Raw genomic sequence first — 20540 nt, forward strand, 5'->3', positions numbered from 1 at the left:
GTAAGAACCATTAGCTCTAAAGACAGGTTAATTACGAGGAGAACTCCCTGGCCTAAGCTGAGGGAGTTACAGTGATTCCCAGTGAGAGGCTAATCAGGAGGCCGCGTTGGGTGGCAACAGCCCTCTCCCGGACAAGGGCTTAACGGGAGTGTCTAATACCATTTGCAGTGTTTGGGTTTATGTGGGGACCAGGAGTCCTGTTGTGTTTGGGTTCATTAGCTTCAGGGATTATTGCCTATGGGGATTCACTAACAAGTAGCAGGGGAAGGTGGGAAGAGGCAAGATGAGCTGGAGAGATTCGGCAAGACCTCTTATTCTATAAAATTAAGATCTTGATGAAACCCCAGACTTTGTCCAGGGCTGGCTCCTTGGTCTATCTGGATTGGCAAATAGGTGTAGACAACATATTACAGGATCTTACACCCCATGTCATCTATTCCAGATGATTCTGCAATCAGCTGTGCCTTAAAACATGTTCATGAGAGCTACTCTTGATTTCCAAGAAACTGCATGAGATTTCATTTAGAAGCCCTTGAAAACAAAGTTTGTGTTTTCTCAAGAAAAGTTTGTTTAGAGCCAGCAACACAATTTCCAACCCATTCACCACCCTCCACCAACATTCTGAGGGCAAATAGGAATCTGGGATGTGCAAAATTTAGGAACTTTTCTCCAAAAGAGGTATTTTGACAAAATATATATAAGCATCAGATTCCACAGTTACTAACTGAGCACCTATTATGTGCTTGACACTGTGCAGAGTACTTTGCTTTGCTCCACGATTCCCACAATTCTCATTACTCCACGGGAGAGGGGTATGGTTATCAGTTCTGCAGATGGTGAGACTGAGGCCCACAGACTCACAAAAGGCCACACAATGAGAGCAGAGCCAGACTCTGTCTTCCATCCTTTAACTTTGGTCATTTTTCCTGTCTTCTGCCCTGCCTCAACAGAATAACCCAAATAGTTACCTGTAATGGAAATTAGAACCATTATAACAAGTATTCACAAGTATTTAGCTTAAGGGAAGAAATGTTAAAATGTCTCTCCCTGTGGGTTACTGAGTGTGACACACCCTGACCTCACCCACCCTCTACAAGTGGGGGCCAGGAGCCCTGTTGTGTGTTGTTGTTGTTTGTCTTCCCAACTTTGGAGTGAGTAAGTATGCAGATAAACCTTGTGACAAATATCAGGTAAATCTGAAGTTGCTGTTTGTGTTGAGGTTTCCTTTTTATTATATGTTTTCAATATCTGTGAAAATTTTTAATAAATCAATTTTTCTTATGATACCTTCAAATTGAATTATATTTTAAGAATATCTACTTCGTTATGCTGGCACTGGATGAAATTCTACCATTTTGAACTTCTGCTCTTCATGCCCATGTGACAATTAAGGTAATTATATAACATCTTACTGAATGATGATCTTGTCACAGGTTAATAAAAATTAATGTATTTCTATTCTTCACTCTTTAGTTTCTTATCAACATTCAGCTTAAGCATTTTTAGCTTTTAAATATTGTACATTTGGCAATGTCTATAAGACATTTCCACTTGAGTTCAGCCAAGGCGGTATGCAAATGAGGAGCTGACACTGTTCTGTAAGTCAGCAGAATGCGGTGGCTAACAGTCTGGTTTCTGGAGCCAGCTTGCCTGAGTTTGGTTCCTGGTATACCATCACTTCTGCTGTTGATCTTGGGCAAGTTACTGCACCCAGATCCACCTTATGTTCTCTGTAAAAATAAGATTAAATATGCCCCTGCCCCATTTGGTTCCTGTAAAACCATTATTTATGGAAAGTGTTTAGAACGATGCCTGGAATATAGTAACTCTATATAACTAATTGCCGTTGTTATCATTATGTAGGAAAAACAATGAATAAGACCTAAAAAATTTGGAAGGCAGCTACCGGGACATCAGGAATCAGGACTTGTGTATGCTGGGCCTCACCACGATGACCTTCCAGAACTGAAGAACTTGCAGTACTAAAGCACTTAATGATTATCTTAGTCCATCTCTGCTGCCATCACAAAATGCCACAGATGGAGTAATTGATCAAGAACACAACTTTATTTCTTGCAGTTCTGAAAGCTAGGGAATCCAAAACCAAGCTTCCTGGCATTGGCATCTGGTGAGGGCTGCCCTCTGCTTTCAAGGCGGAGCCTTGTTGCTGTGTCTTCACATAGCAGATGGAAGGGCAAGAGGGCTGAACACTGTATGAAGCCTCTTTTATAAGGGCCCTAATCTGATTCATCAGATCTCCATTCTCATGACTTAAGCACCTCCTAAAGGCCCCCTCTTAACACTGTCACATTGGTGATTAAGTTTCAACATATGAATTTTGGAGGGGACACAAACATTCAAACCATAGCAGTGATATAGTCATGACTCTTCTCCCCTAACTCACCTCTCAGGCCTGTAATGTTCATGCTTTTTTCAGTCTATTAAATAGATCAGCTCGTAGTTCACAAAATATAGGCAAACAATCTTAAGATGTGAAAGTATAAATAAGTAGCCACTTAGCAGAAAGTTTGGTTCTCGTAGGCAGAATTTATGGGATGTGTTAAGCATAAGATAAGCAGATAGCAAGTAGAACGTGTGTGTTATACCTAGATTGAGTAGGATGAAAGGACCGAGAAATAGCTAATATTTATGATGCAGCTGAGTATTAAATATTTGTAATGTACTAGATAGACATTTAGACATAAGGCTAAACACCGAGAGGTACCAAATGGACATGAGCATTTTATATACATGATCTCCTAATTTGGCAACCTATTGGCTGTATCTTTCTGGTCCAATGTGTCCTCTGCCCCCAAAAACAAATAGAACTTAGAGCTGCTCATCTTGCTAACTGGCAAGCTATAGCTGTCACCAGGCATACTTGTCCTTATATCTCTAGTAGAACAGGTATGTGACATCAACCCAGCAAATCCATCCCTATCTATATCAGGGATTCCCAAGGCCGCCCTCATGTTCAATGATTTTCTGGGAGGACTCACAAAAATCAGAAAAGCAGTTATACTCATGGTTACAGTTTATTATATAGCAAAGGCTATAGATGAAACTTGGCAAAGGAAAATATGCAAAGGGTGGAGTCCAGGAAAGACGAGGTCCAAGCTTCTAGTTGTCCTCTACCAATGGGATTGTATGAACAACACTTAATTCTCCCAGAAATGATGTGTGATACTACATGTAAAGTACTGCCAACTGGGAAGTTTAACCATGCTTTAAACTTGGTGTCCTGGGTTCTTACTGGAGTTTAGCCACATAGGCATGGAGTGCCCATGTAGCTTATCTTAGCTACTCAAACCCTAGGCCCCCGCTGCCCCCTAGAGGTCAAACTGATAGCATATGGCCCAAGTCTACCACCTAAATCACATTTTTATCATAAACTATCTGGTATGGCCCAGGGCTCTGGGCAAACAGTAGCACTCTTATCAGTAAGGATATTCCAAAGGCTCAGGAATTATCTCCCTGAACTAGTCCAAGGGCCAGTCCTTTCTTTGGGATGTACAGGTTTGAACACCCCAGACCCACTGAGTTAACCCTTTTCTGCACAGTGGGGTCCTTCCACTATACTTGTGTCTGATCCTAAGTGCATTAACTTACCCCGTCTCTCTCCTCTTGCGGTCTCACTTTGTGTTTTAAATTAATAACCTTGCTATTTGCAAATTTTAATCTGCCTTTTAATGAGCCCTTCTGGGATAGCTTGCTTGATAGTGTATTTGTAGACTATCATTTCAGACTATCATTTCATGTACTTGGAGCTAACTTCTCACCAGACATGTCCAGCCTTCATCATTTGCTTTACCCACCCATCATTAGGTGGGTAAAGAGAGGTGGTATATTAGTGTGCTTTTCCTGAGCTATGCCATGGAGGCAAACAATACCAATGACCATGGTTATAAATTAGGAATCTGTACAACCTACCACAGTGGGATAGAGAGGAGGAGAAAGATAAAAAAGCAGATTTGTGAGAGTATTATTATAGGCTTGGTCTTGTTCATTGCTTCTGGGCACTGCTGACCACAATTTGCCTACAAGTCACATTTAGTGAATGCCCACTACAGACCAGGCACCATGCTAACCACTCTAGATGAATTAGCTTATCCTCACAAAAACCTATGAGGTAGGTACTATTTACATCTTCACCATTTTATAGATGGGTAGATGGAGGTACAAAGGAACTTTGAGCTTGTGTGCTTTGTCAACAGTGGAGCCAGAATTCAAAGGCTGGTGACAAAGTTCACATTCTTAACCACTCTGCTAGGCTGTTTGGGCTCTCTCATTGGTTTGTCTCGGCTACCTGGCATAGAGTAGACATAACTCTTTTAACTATGAGTGACAGAAACTCAACTCAAAATGACTTAATTGAAAAGGAATACTTACTCCACAAGCTTGAAAATTTCCAGAGCTAGAACTGAAACAGTTGGATCCAGGAGCTCAATCAGGAAGTCAGGATTTGACTGCCCTCTTGCCATCTCTCAGTTCTGTTTCTTCTTATTGGTCTCACTTTTCTCTCGTGGCTGTTGGCAACTTGAAGCTGACATTCCCAAAGTTTGGCAATCCCAGCTGTATGAGAGACATTCTCTTCCCCAAGAATTCTAACCACAAACAAAGGAGTTGGAGTGGCTTTGGTTTCCCTAATCAATCCAGTCACTGGGGTAGAGCAGTGGCCTGGTGTGGGTGATGTGTCCATTCTTCGTGCGGAGTGCTGTGGTCAATCCCACTTGAACCACATGGATTTAACATGAAAGAGAACATTGGCCCAAAGGAAGAGGAAACAGCTCCAGGCAGGCAAAAATAATCAATGCTCTTATTGGGTTCAGAAAATATATGAATATTGGAAGATGGATGAATGGATGGATGGATGGGTGGGTGAGTGGATGAATGGATGGATGGATGGATGGATGAATGGATGGATGGATGGATGGATGCATGGATGGATGGATGGACGGATGAATGGATGGGTAGACAGATGGGTATATGGGTAAATGAATGCAAAATGTAATGCCCAAGACAAGGGCCTCTATGATGCGAAACACATAAGAAAAATACTTCTTATGCACCCAAACAGTAAGAGGAGTCAAGGTTAGGTTAAGTCAGTCAAGGTTAAAGAAACTTTGCTTCTCTTCTACAAAAAGAGACACCAGGATATTTGGGGGAAAAGGTAGAGAAAGACTATTGAAAAAAGGTATATGAAACAAAGAATGAGAACATGAGGAGGAATTTCTCTAACGGAGACAATTACAGTTTTAATAGGACATCTGCTTCGAGCAGTATGAGCTTCCGGGTGCTGTTATTGTTGGTATATCTTTTTCTTGGTGCAGTAACTAGGCTACAGTTGTCATGGGCAATTACAGCCCAGTGCGCAAAGTCACACGTCCCATCTGGACAGACCAGTCACCTCAACTGGCACAAGCCAGCAGGATCCTCAGGAAATATAAGCTCACTCCACAGGGCTTCTCAGATTCTCTTTAACTTCCTAACTCAAACTGTTCCTTTAGGTTGCTCTCTAGTTTTCAGCCTTGTTTGTGTCCCTTTAAAGCTGCTGTTTGGAAAGCTGAATTTTCAGAATGGGATTTGGCAAGGCAAATAGAGCCTCATTTGGGAGAGACTATCTGTCCTGCCGAGAAGGTTATGAAAAAGGACAGGATGATGGAGTCCAGCAGCAGGTTTAGAGAAAGAAAAAAAGAGCGATGTACATACTCACATACATAAGCATCTTGAACTGCTTTTATGCAAAGCTTGGGTTCAGCAAGTCCTTAGCATATTTCAGCCCAAAACCCTTGTCTTATTTTATTTTTCACCCTACGCTGTGTTTCAGAAAAAAATGTAATCTGCATCTTTCTAGTTCTTCTGACTTCAATTTTGTCCTTCAAATTTATTAGCCCATCTTTTATTTTTTAACTCATGCAGCTACTCTTATATAACAACTCCACTCTTCTATAGCTAAGTAGATGTTTATGTCTTTTGTGTTTATGTCAGGGATTTGTTGTGAGAAAGTAGGGGAAAGGTTGCTTCCAAGAATTTGAAATTTCTTTTTCAACCCAGAAGTTTCTAAGAGTCATGAGAATCTGCTCTGCTAGTCTAGAGGGCTCAAGTCTAGGGCGCCTTTTGAGGTACGATGCTTCATTCCTTGGGCTCTGATGTGGGACTGAGTTTGCTTGCAATCTGGGACCTAATATCCTAACTATTTCCTTCTGCATCAGGACTGGTTATGCCCATCTTAAGCCAACTTAGGGTTAAATGTAAGAAAACGTTTTCATTGTAGAATGCAATTTGCCAACCAAAACTTACACCAAAACTGAAATCTGAAGGGAGAGAGAACAAAATGGGGTCGCTTTTACGAACTTTTGCCAACCTGGCTCGGCTAAATGCAGCACAAAGCAAGAGAGCTGGTTTTCTAACTGCACCTTGTGCAAGCACAGTGACAGAAGTCCTTTAGGAAGCACACATCACCTGCAAGACATGGAGAAAGTGGAGATTCAGCAAGGAGCTGGATTCTTTGCACAGATAATTTCAAACTTGTCCTTTCCCTGCTCTTTCAACTGGTGAGATACTCTGCAAGATTTTCTGCCTCATCCTATTTTATTGCCAACCTATCTCCACTCAATCCAGTTTTGCCCAGATATAATTAATGGCAACAAGAGCTTTCCAGCCTACAAATTAATATGGAAATGGCTGAAACAGTGTCTTGATGGCAGAAGGAAGAAACATTTCCTTATAATTTGCCATGCAAACAATCCGCTACATCCGTAACTGTGCCTTTTCACATGCAAATGAAGGAGCCAACCTGATATATGATCTTAATTGGGCCTCTTTAGGAAAGGAAGTCACATCTGAACTTGGCTTCAGGAACTTCTACCCGCATTCACCTTAGTACATAAGGTCAAATGAATATTTTTTAAATGAATGCCTCACTGTATTTCTTTCCCTGCCTCCCTAGACTATTTCATTCGGATTCAAATCTCATAGTCCAGGCATTAATCCTGACAATTCATCTGACTGTTTAACAAAAAAGGGAGATAATTTCTTACATACAGAAACAGATAAGCCACTTCCCCAGACTTGATGAATTTAAATGCCTAACTTCATCTTAGAAAGAATAAAGCCAGTAATAGTGAGAGGAAGTCAGAAGTGGGCAAGGCAGACCAGGTAGGCCCTTATAAGCCTTGCTAAGACTTTGGATTGGAGGGTTGAAAGCGGGACATGACATGATTTGAATTAATACTTCCTCCTTTTATTTTATTATTATTTTTTATAAAGTTAGGATTCAAATTCTATTTAGGATGCTATTTTAAAAAGAGAAAATGCAAGATCTGAGAGAACCAGAAATCACCAGTCAGGAGCTGCCATATTATTTTCAAATATTCTCCTCTACAAGTGGAACTGCCCACACAATACCAGCATACTCATTGGTCTTGCCACACAAGGAAGAATTTGTGAGAAAAGTCAAAATCCAGTTTACAACATTCTTTCTCCATAAATGACCAGAGGATATCAACTTTTTCTTTATGATATGACTTAGGCTAAGAACTATGATCCTGGATGAAACTTAGCTTCCTTGGCCACCCTGGCTTCTGCCTATGACTTGTTATGCTTTGTCATTGAAAGGTCCTGGCTGATCTTGGTCAAGTCACCCACTCTTGCTGGCCTCACTTTGCCTCTTTTGTACCATCAGCCCAGAGAGGATGATCTCTGAGGCATTTCTATCTGCCTCCTCATAGTTCTAAGTCTCCACTTTTAATCTACATTTCCAATTAAGTGAGCGATCTGTGAATGATTCAGAAGCAACATTCTAAAGGAGTGGTTCTAACCCTGCCCTGCCCTATTCTCCAGAAGGTATTACACCAGTTGCCTCCTTTAAATATAATTCTATGGAAGTGTTTGCTTACTTGCGTGTTTCCTTCCCTGCCTTCCTCTTGTGCCTCTTTTCCTCCCAGCCCCCACACTCAATTGTAACAATCGCTCATTTGCTGGGTAGACATCTCTAGAACACCTCTAGGTACAAAGCACAAGGCCCCCGTTTCTGACCATCAGAGAAGGGAAAGTTAGTGACCAAAGGCGGAAATGCAAGATAGAAAGTTCAAAGGAAAAGGAGGTCACACAGCAAAGATTTCCTGGGGAAACAAACAGAAGGAGGAGGAAAGGAAGCTGACAGAAATAGCCTCAGGACATTTGCACATGAAAGGTTCTCGAAGCCTATCTATGCTGCTCAGTCCCAGCTTTGGTTTCATAAGAGGTAACTCTGGTGAAACTGAGAGGCTTGTAAAACCAGATTTCAAAGCATCTCTCTCTCCCTGCTTCTAAGAAACAAGCCTCTAGGCCTCCACACACAGAAACACTTTCCACAAGCCTTTGCCTTTTGGGGTTCAGAAGAGAAATGAGATACAATAGGCCATTTGGAAGGGAAGGGTAGCAGGAAAGAGGGGGACAGCTAGTGGAATAATAACCGATCATCATACATTAATATTGAACCCTAAACATGTAGACCTGCATTAAGAGCACAAAACAATTAGTTCCCACATAGACTGAGTCTTTACAAATATTTAAGTTGGAAAGAGAGAAAAGAAACAAATCCTCATTTTGATATTTGCAGGAAATACATGAGTTTCAGCTTGGGAGGCAATGGGGTGCTCTAGGGTGGGAAATGATGTCTTGAACAATTAAGGTGCCTGCTCCTGCCCTTTATCCAAGCAGACTTCCTTCCCATCCATCCTGTAGCTATCACTGGGGTGTCTACCCACTGTGTTCACTTCTGCAAACTTCTCTGACAGAAGAAAGGGGGACTTGCAGCTGGACGCTGCTCCCTGGCTCTTTGGAGTGGGTTCTTTACACTGTGCTTCTCCACAGCATGGACCATAGATTAATTGCAGGCATGACTCAGGAAGAGCTTGCTAAAGAAGCAGGGTCCTGGCCTTCACCCAAAACTTCTGACTTTGAATCAGTGTCTAACATTTCTTTATTTATGTACTTACTTATCTGTTTTGTTCACTGCTATATCTTATGCTCCTAGAAAAGTATTGAGTATGGTAGATGCTCAATAATTATGTACTGAATAAATGAATGAATTCACATGTTACATTCACTTGGCCACAGTGGTTGGCTTTAGGAAACACAATCAGTATGACACAAGAAGACCCAGCTCGAGGGCTCTTGTTGGGAATGAGAGCCATTCTTTTATTGCTGGGATGGATTAAAAAAACAGTGGGATGATTTTTGCCTGAGAATAAAGTCAACAGAGAGAAAAGTGGAGCCAAGAGATTGAGTGAGAAAGACTGGGTCCCGATGACACTAAACTTCTGGAGCCAGCTGTGATTTCCTTGGGGATGAGAGGCAATAAATTCCTTTCTGCTGAAGCTGTGCTGACTGGGGTCTCCATCACTCACTGAGACCTGCCAGGCTTCCTGGTGCTTCGCTGTCAGGATCACACACTCAGGCTGAGTGACAGCTTTTTCAGAGCAGACTTGATGCCTTTTCATGTTTCCTATATCTCTCCTTTTCCAACCTCCTGCTCTTGAGGGTCTTTAATGTAGGGCAGGGCTTTCTAGGCATGGTTATCATTGTTATGATTATTGTAAGAAACTTATTTTTGAAAATGACTTAAGAATTTGCAAATCATTTTGTATTTATTACCTCACTTGATCCTCTCAAGGACCCATAAATCAGCAGTGGACGTGTAATCCTCGTCCGGTTCATTGATGAGAAAATGGACACTCGAGGAGATAAAGGCTCCAGTCCTGGGGTCAGATGACTTGTATGCAGCAGGGTCTGACCTGGATTCTCACCCAGGCCCTCTAATCACATAGCCTTTGCTTATTCACTTTGTGTTTATGTCTCCTTTTCAAGAAAAAAAAATAGGCCTAAGATTCAGTGAGTTTTCCCTAATGAATTTATAGACTCGAGCCATAAAGAACACTTGAGATTCCTTGGACCTTGCAGGAATGTTTCTGTGTCCCACTGTTGGATTTTGTAAATGGAGCAAGTCTCCAACAGGATGATACTCAGGCCATGGGTGCTTGCTGGAGCTTCCAGATACTTTATGATGAGAAATTAGTTGAGTTCATGTCAGTAACATCTTTGCAGCCCATTTCCTGGTACAGATGGTGTGGACTGAAACACAAGAGTGGGATGGAAATCCATCCTGGTAGAGTTCAGCAGATAAATGACATATTTTAGAACTTGTGCCCAGACAACATCCCAAGGTACAAGACACCATTTCCCCTTCACCAATACCTAATGCTCACTGTTGAGAAGCCAATGCGGACTTCAGCCTAGACACACACACACACACACACACACACACACACACACACATTTATAATTTATTTATTGGGTGTTTTAAAACTGTACACTCTAGGAAATGACTATGGATGAAAGCCTAGAAATTATATACCAGTAAAAAATAAATACAAATATGATACTAATTAAAACTATAGCAAGATATAAAGTTCACCCAGAAAACATCACCTTGTTGAGAAGAGTCCGTTTAAAGATACAAGTCAGAATACAAAGGCTGGCACCTTGTCCTTAGTGAATTAAAAATTCCAGAGTCCTTCATGGATTTGAAACTTGCCATTGGAATTATAAATATTGCCATATTGATAGATATACCTTGACAGTTATTAATAGTAGGAGTAATAATAACGATGATAAATATGTTATCTGAAATAAACAATGGCTAATACTTTGTTAGCCAAGAACTCACTCTCCACGTATCATTTCATTTGATAGAACAGTCCTGATGAAAATATGGAGCTCATCACAGGCAGTTCAGAAACAATCCCATGCATTATCAACAGATGTCCCGAAGCATCAGCTCTTAGAACAAGAGCGTCTCGTTGAGTCCAGCTGGATCATTCTACAGATGATAACAATAGCCAACATTTGTTAAGCCAGGCCCAGTGCTACACATTTTACATTCATTATCTCATTTAATCCTCACCCCCAGTTTGCTGGTCAGGAAACTGAGACTTAGCAATGTTAAGCGATTTATGATGGTTACTCAACTAGCAAATGAGAGAGCCAGGCTATGTGGTTGAAAGGTGGTATCCTTGTGGCTCAAGATACACTTCTAGTTCAGTCCTACACAACTCCATGTTCTTTACTAGCAGAGCTAAGATATGACAAACTTTCTGCCTTGGAGCAAAGGGTCCAAAAGAAGACAAATGAAAGAGAACCTATACTAACTAGCCATTTGCCCTTTGGAAAATCAGCATCCCCTAGCCTTGTCTTCTGCAAAACAAGACCCTTAGACTGAATGCTCTCTAAAGAATCATTCAGCTCTAACATTTGATGATACCATAAAATATATCATGTGTGGTAATAGGCAAGTGTGTTGGGAAGGGAAATTTTGCTATTAACAAAAAAAAAGAAAGGAAGACAGGAATAAGCATAGCTACTTCTGAATTCTAGAGAAGCAGCAGAATTCCTCCCAGGGGACTCTTAAAATGCATCCTATTAGGCCTTTTGGTTATTAGTATATTTCTTATAAAAGAGTTTTAAAAGCCCTCTGGTGCCCATAAGTAAGTGATTTCTGTACTTCAGAATCCTTCTCAACACAGAGCCCCAGGCAGCCACCAATAAATGATCAAAGTGGGCTTGCAAGATAAAATGCATTTTATATCCTTCCTACAAAAGGATATCTTGGTTTTAAAAAAGCATATGCCTTGCGCCTTGCAGACATCTCATGGTTGTACTGTAGTGGTCAAATAAATGGTGAATGGGTGACAGCCTGTTGGACAAGTGCAAGGCCTGCTAAATGCATTGCCAAGGACAAGGTTAAAATGCATCTGGAAATGAGGTAGTCCAATGACCACAGTCCAAGCTGTGGTCATTGGTTGGCTTTGACAGTGACATTCATGAACTCTCAGTATTACAGCCTAACACCTCTGGGATAGAAATTGATGTATCCACTTTCAGCCAGGAGAGAAAGAGAGAAGCTTCTTGGGGAGAGTCCACACTCCGGACCACGGAGAAGACAGTAGCTACTCTCAGCATGCCAGCTCCCACAGGGCTCACAGACAAAACATCATACAGATGAAAGCACCCTATCAATCTACTTTACTTCTCTCTCCTTTGGGAGTGAAGATGAGCTTCTGGGATCATAGCAACAAGCTGTAAATAATGGTTGCAGGGACAAATGGAGGACGAGAGCATCTGGGCGGGCTCCTGGCTGCTGCTGCATTCCAGATCCGCCTGCTTCAGTCACCACCACGCCCAACTCAGAGGCACCTCCCGAAGGGAGTGTGTGTCCTCCTGGGTTTTATTTCTGCTGCACTTTGCCTTCCTATTCCTGCCAACTTCTGTTTGTTAAAAGTTGAATGATACAACCATAGCTGAGTGAAAACACAGCTGGCAAATCTAGCTTTCTTCTCAAAACTGGGCACTCCCATGAGGTCCTTTGATTCTCTGTGAGAAGAGAAAATGATATCTCCTGAGGTATCCAGCTGGGTAGTCAGTCAAATATGTACATGGAGTGGCCACTGAGTGCCAGGCTCAGGGGATGCAAGGGAATACAAGGGGTGGGGAGGGCATGGGTCTTATTTCATGGTCCTAGCAGTTTAGATGGAAAGACGACTGAAATAAATAACTACCAATAACAAATGAAAAAATGGCTAAGTGCCAAGTGCTGTGAGGGAGGACAGTGGGCAATGGGAGCTCCACATGGGGGCCAACCGGGTCTGGGTTCTATGTGGTGAAAGTTCACACACACTGATGTGTGAATATCCACAGAGCTTTGTAGCCATAGCTATACCCTTAGCATCACTCCCTCTCTGCATCAATTTCAGGCATTTCCCTAAAAATGCACTCCCCAGTCCAGGGATAAGCCATGTTTTCCAGCTTCTAGAAGCAGTGCTGGCAGCAGCGGTGGTTGGGTCCATAATGGTGATCAAGGCAGGACCCACAGCAGGAAGACTCTGGTGCTACAGCAGCAGCAGCAATGTGGTTCTAAAGGCAGCAGCCTCTGTGGTGAACTGAACTCCCTGGGTGCATCATTTTGCCTTTTTCTCCATGGCCTGAGGAGCAGTAGCAACTCTCTGCAGTTACTAATCTGTGGTTTCCCTTACTGTTCTCCTTATGCCATCTAGATTTTTCAGTCAATTCCCCAAATAGAATTCTCTCTGATTGAAATATACCATCTAGATTTTTCAGTCAATTCCCCAAATAGAATTCTCTCTGATTGAAATCTCTGGAATGTTTCAGTTTTCCTGACTGGACACTGACAGTCACAGGGTGCAAAGATGTCTAAGAGGTGGCCCTGCCTTCATGGTCTGCTGAGGACAAACCTTCGGCCTTCCCAGCGGTAACATTTGAGTTCTCTTCTCACTTCGCTGAGAGCGATGGGGTAAAGAAGAGAAACCCCTTCACTATCCCCAACTAAATGTGTCCTAGCTTGACTTGTTGTGGGGACTAAGAGCTTTCTCTCACTAAATGTAGGTACCCCAAAGCTTTGTGAATTGCTAGAAGTAACTTGAGAAAAATAGAAAGCAGTAGAAAGCATGTGCTGAAGGAAACTTAGCCAGGGAACAGAGAAGTACGAATGACAGAAGGCGACCTACAGAGAGGACTCAGAAGGTTAAGAGTGAGCAGTAAGTAGGAAGAAGCAGAATTCAAGTTGGTCAAGGCCACCTCAGCCTGTTGGCCAGATTGGGTGTGATGAAGGAGGAATGAGCTTCCAATCTGCTCAGGGAATTGGGATATTTCTGCACAACCAATTTCAGTCTAAAGCTGGGTTTATATCTGCAACCTCTCTATAACATGGTGGCTAAGGCATGGTTTGTGTGTCAAATCGCACACTAGCTACGTGATTTTGAGCAGGTTTTTATACTTTTCTGAGCCTCAGTTTTCTCATCTGTTTAACAAAAAAAACAGTAGAATGGGGGGAATATGATGGCCAATTTTAGGTATCAATTTAGCTGGACCATGGCATCTAGATGTTTGGCCAAACACATCTGGAGGCTGCTATGAAGGTAATTTTTTTAAATTTGAGGTTAATGTTTAAATCAGTAGATTTTGAATAAAGCAGATTATCTCCATAAAATGGTAGGTCTCATCCAAGCAGTTGAAAGCCTTGAGAAAAAGACTGACCTCTCTTGAGGAAGAGGGAGTTCTTAGCCTTCAGACTTGAGTGGCTTCATCAACTCTTCCTTGGGTTTCCAGCCTGTCTTGTAGATTTTGAACTTACCAGGCCTCCTCCAATTGCAGAAGCCAATTCCAATTCTTGAAATTAATCTAAATTAATCTCTCTCTCTCCTTCTCTCTGTCTCTCTCTCTCTCTCCCTCTCTCCCCTCCCTGGAGAACTACTATAGAGAGTAATCATTTCTACATTGCCAAACATGGAAGCCTGATAGTTTTGGAGGCCATTACTCAGCCTCTTACAACTTGGTTCCCTGGGCTGGGCTGATGCCCTGAGTTCAGAGGCGTTTACATTATGCCCTGACTAACAGCAAAAATCAAAGCCCCACTGATAGGAAGAGAGGTCGTACCATGAGCCCCCAAGACAGCCCACTTCAAGACCCAAGGGATGAATAGGGCATGTTTGCTGAAGGGAGACCCCGTAATCCTGCCGAAGACTGACTCTTTGGCTGCCTTCCAGAAGCTTAGCTTGAATCAGAAGAGGCCTTGGCTGGGCTCATTCTTCTGGGGGGAATGGGTAGGGGGAGGAATGGCAGAGTCAACTCCGGCAGAAGTTTATACTGGCCCAAGAATTCATTTGGGAAAAACAGTCTGACTACTAGACCAATTAAAAGGAGGACTCACAGATCCTTTTGTCCCTAATCTGTGGAACTTTCTGTGCCAAGAAAAGCAGCTTAATTTTTTTGACATAGCAAACTTTTTCTCCCATGTCCAGCTCCACTCTCAAGGAGGAGAAAACCATTTATCTTCATCTGTGCTAGCAGGCTGCTCAGTATGAGAACATGGAGGACTGAAATGATTAAGCCTGACAGGCAAGTACAGTTTCCTTTTTGCACAGGGAACGGGAGCAGCAGGCAGGAAAATTCTCAACTTTAGCTCTCTTGCTCTCTGGTCCTCACTCTGACATCATTGGCCCCTCACTGAAGCTGCTTTCTTCTCTGTAGCTGCTCTACTCTTGGTCTACAGCTTTAGTCTCTCCTTTTCTCCCACAGCCCCTGCTTGTTTAGCCTGGAGTGTGTGCAGATGTAAAACCATTACTCTTCAATCTTTACTTCCCTGGTGATTCTTCTGAGAGGTGCCCTGCACAGATGTTGGCAATGCCCAACTCTATCCCCTCTGCATTTACCATCACTGTAAATGTAGCCCAACTCTCACCTGCCAATCAGCACCCATGATGCTTTGCCCACAGCCTCGCTCTAACTGTTACAGCCCCCTCTACCCACTGTGCCCACTGGGGCCCACCCAGCTCCCTCTGCCCTCACATAGGATGACTCCAAGGCCTGTGCTCTATGCTGGCTCCCAGCATTCCTTAGTGTCCACAGCAACAACTTGCCTGATGAGGGGCTTTACTTGGCTGCCTTCCCATCTCAGTCTTACTGCCCCACTCCTCACCAGTGCTTCCTGCAATCACCTCCTGAAAACTACAGTAGTCCCCTCGTATCTACAGTTTTGCTTACCAAAGTTTCAGTTACCCGCAGTCAACCCAGTCCAAAACTATCACATCGCTATTCTTGTGCTTTGGGGCCATTCTTAAGTAAAATAAGGGGGACTTGGACACAAGCAATACCAGGACAATTTGATAACTGAGAGGGTGTATTAGTCTGTTTTCACTCGCTATAAAGAACTGCTCGTGACTGGGTAATTTATAAAGGAAAGAGGTTTAATTGACTCACAGTTCAGCATGCCTGGAGAGCCCTCAGGAAACTTACAATCATGGCAGAAGGCCAAGGGGAAGCAAGGCACCTTCATAAGGCTGCAGGGAGGAGAAGCACCAAGGAAGGGGTAAGAGCCCCCTTATAAAACCACCAGATCTTGTGAGAACTCACTCACTATGAGGAGAACAGCATGGGGGAAACTGCCCCCATGATCCAATTACCTCCGCCTGGTCTCTCCCTTGACACATGGGGGATTATGGGGATTACAATTCAAGATGAGATTTGGGTGGGGACACAAAGCCTAACCATATCAGAGGGCTACTAGGTGACTCAAGGTGAGCAGTGCCACAATGCGGAGATGCTGGACACAGGGAGGACTCATGTCCTGGGTGGGATGGTGCGATATGTTGTCATAGTACTCAGAACTGAGCCCTATTCAAAACTTATGCATTGTCTATTTCTGGAATTTTACATTTACATCACAATGCCTACATCATTCACCTCACTTCATCTCATCACATAGGCATTTTATCATCTCACATCATCATAAGAAGGGTGAATACTGTGCAATAAGGTATTTTGAGAGAGAGAAAGACTACATTCACATAACTTTTATTATAGTATATTTTTATGCTTGTTCTATTTTATTATTAGTTATTATTGTTAATCTCTTACTGTGCCTAATTTATAAATTAACCTTTATCATATATATGTATGTATAAAAAAAAAATAGTATATATGTATGTATAGGATTCTGTACTCTCTGCAGGTTTCAGGCATTCACCAGGGAACGTATCCCCCATAGATAAGGGGGCTGCCATATTTGCACTTGAATTCTTGCCTCAGGGTCTGCTTCTGGGAGAAACGTAAGGTGGAACATCCTCCTGTCATCTCTGGCTCTCCCTGTGTTCCCCACATGCCCATGGGCATGAGCCTTGAAGCAAACTTTTCTATCTACTATTATGGCTTCATACCCTGAAATCTGCTCACTTTGGTAATAATGGGAGAAAGCAGATAGGGCCCGGCATTTCCTTGCTGTTCGTTGTCAGCCAAGATTGTTCGCTCCTGTTTGCTTATTATCTCATTTTTACACCCTACTTTAGCTTCTCCCACAATAAACACACACAGGCTTCCTTCTAGAAGCTATTCCAGTGTTGGTTTATGGTAAGCTTCAAGTTTTTCTTGCTATTTTGCTTGTTTCTCATTTTTTAACCCATCTCTCTCTCTCTTTTTAAAAGAGATTGGTTCACGACCTCTGGAACAATTCAAACCCATCACATGACCTCCTTCTTCTACTCCCAAGCCAAGTGCAGGCAAATGGCTCTCCTAAGGAATCTTCAGTCATCACTTGCCTCCATTGCAACTCTGTCAAATCAGAAACTGACCTTCCTGAATCAGCCCCTTTCAAAGCTGTTATTATTTATCTTTCTGGTCTCCAAATGCCCTCAATCTAGTTGACATCATTTTAATGCAGACAGGCTTGAACTATACACAGGGTGGCTCGGCATCCATTGACTTGCATCCTGTCATTTCCAGCAGTGACAAGACCCCTAAGTCAGCTTTGCCCCAAAGTGAGGTCGATGACCTCAGTAATTATTGCTCCACTCCTGGGTGTCTCTCGCTGTGTGTGGCCATTAATTCCTGGCTGATAGTAATGCTTGTTCAGTGTGATTTAAGAAACAAAACCTAATACAAATAACTACTCCTGTTGCTGGTAATTGGATCAAACTTCCTCAATGTTATCCCTAACAGAACCCAACTCTCTGGAGAAACCCTTGATTAGGATTTGGAAGATTGAGAGGTCAATGTTCAACTCTGTCCCTACCTCTCCAGGTCTTCCTTTTTGCCTATCCCATAAGTTTCTAAATGACTTTGAGGTTGGTGGGTGTGGGGAAGCCATGAAGGTCAATGCAAAGCTCCTGGGCTTTGAAATCCTGACATCCTGGGTTATATCTCAGTTCTATCATTTGCTCGGCATGCGGCCCCTAAACAAGTTAACCACCACTCTGAGCCTCAGTTTCCTCAAGTGTAAAATAGGAATGATAAAATCTACCTGCACATTAAAAGTGATATAGTGTATCTAATTCATGGGTCAATTATGGAGAGGAGTGTGTTGAAATATTTCACTATGATGGTGGACTGGTTGATTTCTTCTTGAAGTTCTGATAATGTATACAGAGAACTTAGCACAGGGCAGGCATGGTCGGCACTAAATAAACACACACATTTAACAGGCGGAAAGCTAAAGTAGGATGATAGATACAACATTTTATTTTTCACAGCCATAAAAAAGAAAGAAATCATGTCCTCTGCAGCAACATGGATGCAGCTGGAGGCCATTATCCTAAGCGAATTAACACAGGAACAGAAAACCAAATATTGCATATTCTGACTTACAAGTGGGAGCTAAACACTGGGTACTCGTGGACATGAAGTTGGCAACAATAGACAGTGGGGACTACTAAAGGGAAGAGGCGGAAGGAGGGAAAGGCAGAAAAACTAACTGCAGGGTACTATGCTCAGTACCAGGATGATAGATCATTCGTACTTCAAACCTCAGCATCATGCAATACACCCACGTAACAAACCAGCACGTGTACCTTGTGAATCTAAAATAAAAGTTGAAAAAAAGTCATGTGCTAGGTTTGAATTCCAGCTTATGCATCTATTAGCTGTGTGAGCTTTGAAAAAAAAAAAACACTTAAATGAGTACTAGTTCTTCATTTGTAGAATGGTGGTAACAATTCTAGATATATGGTGGGCATTCAGCATTTCCTATTTTTCCTGTATTTCTTTTCAACTACTTCAAAGTTGAGGTAGTTAATAGTGTGGACTCAGTATAATCGATTAGGGTGAAATGTGTTTGTCATTTGTTGTTGCTTTGTTATTATTTTGCCCCATGTCTTCTAATGTTACACTTCCCAATTAAACAAAATACGGCAAAGCCTGAGACCATGCTTAGTTAACAAAAAGGTAAAATCTAAAGGTCTTACTGTCCTGTATGCCCCAGGTGGGGATTAAGCCACATATAAAAGATGTAAACCTTATCGCCTAAGATTCAATAAATGGATTTTATTTTGTTAGAAAGCAATTTCCTTCAGGCTTAGGTCAGAATTTCTCTGAAATAAAATGGCAATATATCTCTACTTTGTCACAATTCTCAGTAAATCATTAGAGCTGTGAAAAATAAATTTCATTTTTAACAAAACATCATTCTAGATCAGGGTCAGCAAACTATGTGGCCCGTGGGCTAAATCTAGTCCACTGCTTATTTTTGTATTTTTTACATTTTAAAATGTCCTTTCAGAAAAATTAACAGAAGAAGAATATTTTACAACACATGAAAATGATATGAAATTCACATTTCTGTGCCCATAAATAAAATTTTATTGGAACTCAGCCACACCTATTCATTTATGTATTATCTTTGACTGCCTTCATGCTACGAGAATCGAATAGTTGCAAGCAGAGACCATATGGGCCACAAAGCCTAAAATATTTTCTACCTGGCCCTTTATATAAAAAGTTTTCCATCTTCTGATCTAGATTCTAGATCGATGGTTTATTTAAACTATGTTAACTCTAAAAAACTGCCTCCAAGTTACCTCAAGTAAGGGGGATTTATCATCAGGCTCCAGGTTTCCACAGAAAGAGCTGGGGCAATCCTAGAGCAAGGTGCTGGTGTGCAGTAGGCTGCCGTCCTTGAGCGGATGCCTCCCTGACAGCGACGGAGTTCCAGCCATGCTGCACTTGCTCCAGCCACTGACTTAGAGACAGCAAACTGTACAGGCACCAAGCAAGAGAAGAAATCTGGAGATCTCAATTAGACTAGGAAAATCTCTCTTCAATATTGCAAACCTTTCAAAAGCCAGGTTGGTTTTCATTTCCTTATCTTCCTACTGTTGACTGAGTTCTAGCTACGAGGTGCTGTGCTGAACACTTAGATCCATTGTGTCCTTGACTCTTCTTAAGAGTTCTGTGAGGTCAGTGTGATTATCTCCATTTGATGGCTGAATAATCTGAGACTGAGAGAAATTAAACAATATGTCTGGTTTGGTTTGTCCTCTCCAAAACTCATGTTGAAGTTTGATTCTCAGTGTGGCAGTATTGGGAGGTGGGGGCTAGTGGAGATGTTTGGATCATGGGGGCAGATTTCTCATGAATAGATGAGGGCCCTTCTTCTGGGCTGAGTTCTCGCTCTCAGGAATGGATTAGTTCTGGAGAGAGCAGGTTGCTAAGAAGAATCTGGCTTCTTCAGTCAGCGCTCTTGCTTCCTATCTCTCCATGTGATCTCTGCACAGACCCACTCCCCTTCCACTTTCCACCATGAGTTGAAGCAGCCTGAGGCCCTCAGCAGGTGCAGCTGCCCAATCTTGAACCTTCCAGCCACCAAAATTATAAGCCAAATAAATCTTTTCTGTATAAACTACCCAGTCTCAAGTATCCTGTTATAGCAACACTAAACAAACTAAGACAATGCCCAAGGTCACCCACCTACAAAGTGTGGATTTGAGGTTTTAAACTCAATTTTTCTGACTTCAAGGGCCCCTGGTTCTACTCATTATACTCTACTATCTCATGTATGCATTTTTTTCTAAGAAATGGAAAGCAAAAGCATGTACATTTTAAAATAAAGTCAGAGCTCTTGTCTGTTTTTCACTTTATTAAGGCTATGGAGTTGGGTACAAATCCATCACTGTGGGATCCCAGATGCAGTTGGTTGATTACACCTGAAAGGTGTA

The 20540-nt window shown here is 42.2% G+C and overlaps 1 protein-coding gene and 1 long non-coding RNA gene across 4 annotated transcripts in view; one reads left to right on the forward strand and one right to left on the reverse strand.

Moving 5' to 3' along the window:
- CPQ (carboxypeptidase Q) overlaps positions 1-20540 on the forward strand; it is a 585190-nt gene that overhangs the window by 521896 nt on the left and 42754 nt on the right. The window contains exons 8-9 of one of the 2 annotated variants that reach the window (XR_008527671.2): positions 14859-16372; positions 17037-17195. The exons of the other annotated variant lie outside the window; for it this stretch is intronic. The gene's annotated coding sequence lies outside the window, so the exon portion shown is untranslated. Of the gene's footprint in view, positions 1-14858; positions 16373-17036; positions 17196-20540 lie in introns of those variants that run through there. 2 annotated transcript variants of the gene reach the window in all.
- On the reverse strand, positions 1324-15518 carry LOC129047490 (uncharacterized). 2 transcript variants are annotated; one of them, XR_008509205.2, is made up of 3 exons: positions 15299-15518; positions 10712-10864; positions 1324-10116 (listed from the first exon to the last, which is right to left on the reverse strand). It is a non-coding gene; the product is annotated as an uncharacterized LOC129047490 (long non-coding RNA). The 2 variants fall into 2 exon arrangements; XR_008509206.2 differs by having other exon boundaries at positions 14095-15402.

The sequence above is a fragment of the Pongo abelii genome, chromosome 7 (assembly GCF_028885655.2).
Source record: "Pongo abelii isolate AG06213 chromosome 7, NHGRI_mPonAbe1-v2.0_pri, whole genome shotgun sequence".
In the NCBI taxonomy this organism is placed as follows: domain Eukaryota; kingdom Metazoa; phylum Chordata; class Mammalia; order Primates; family Hominidae; genus Pongo; species Pongo abelii.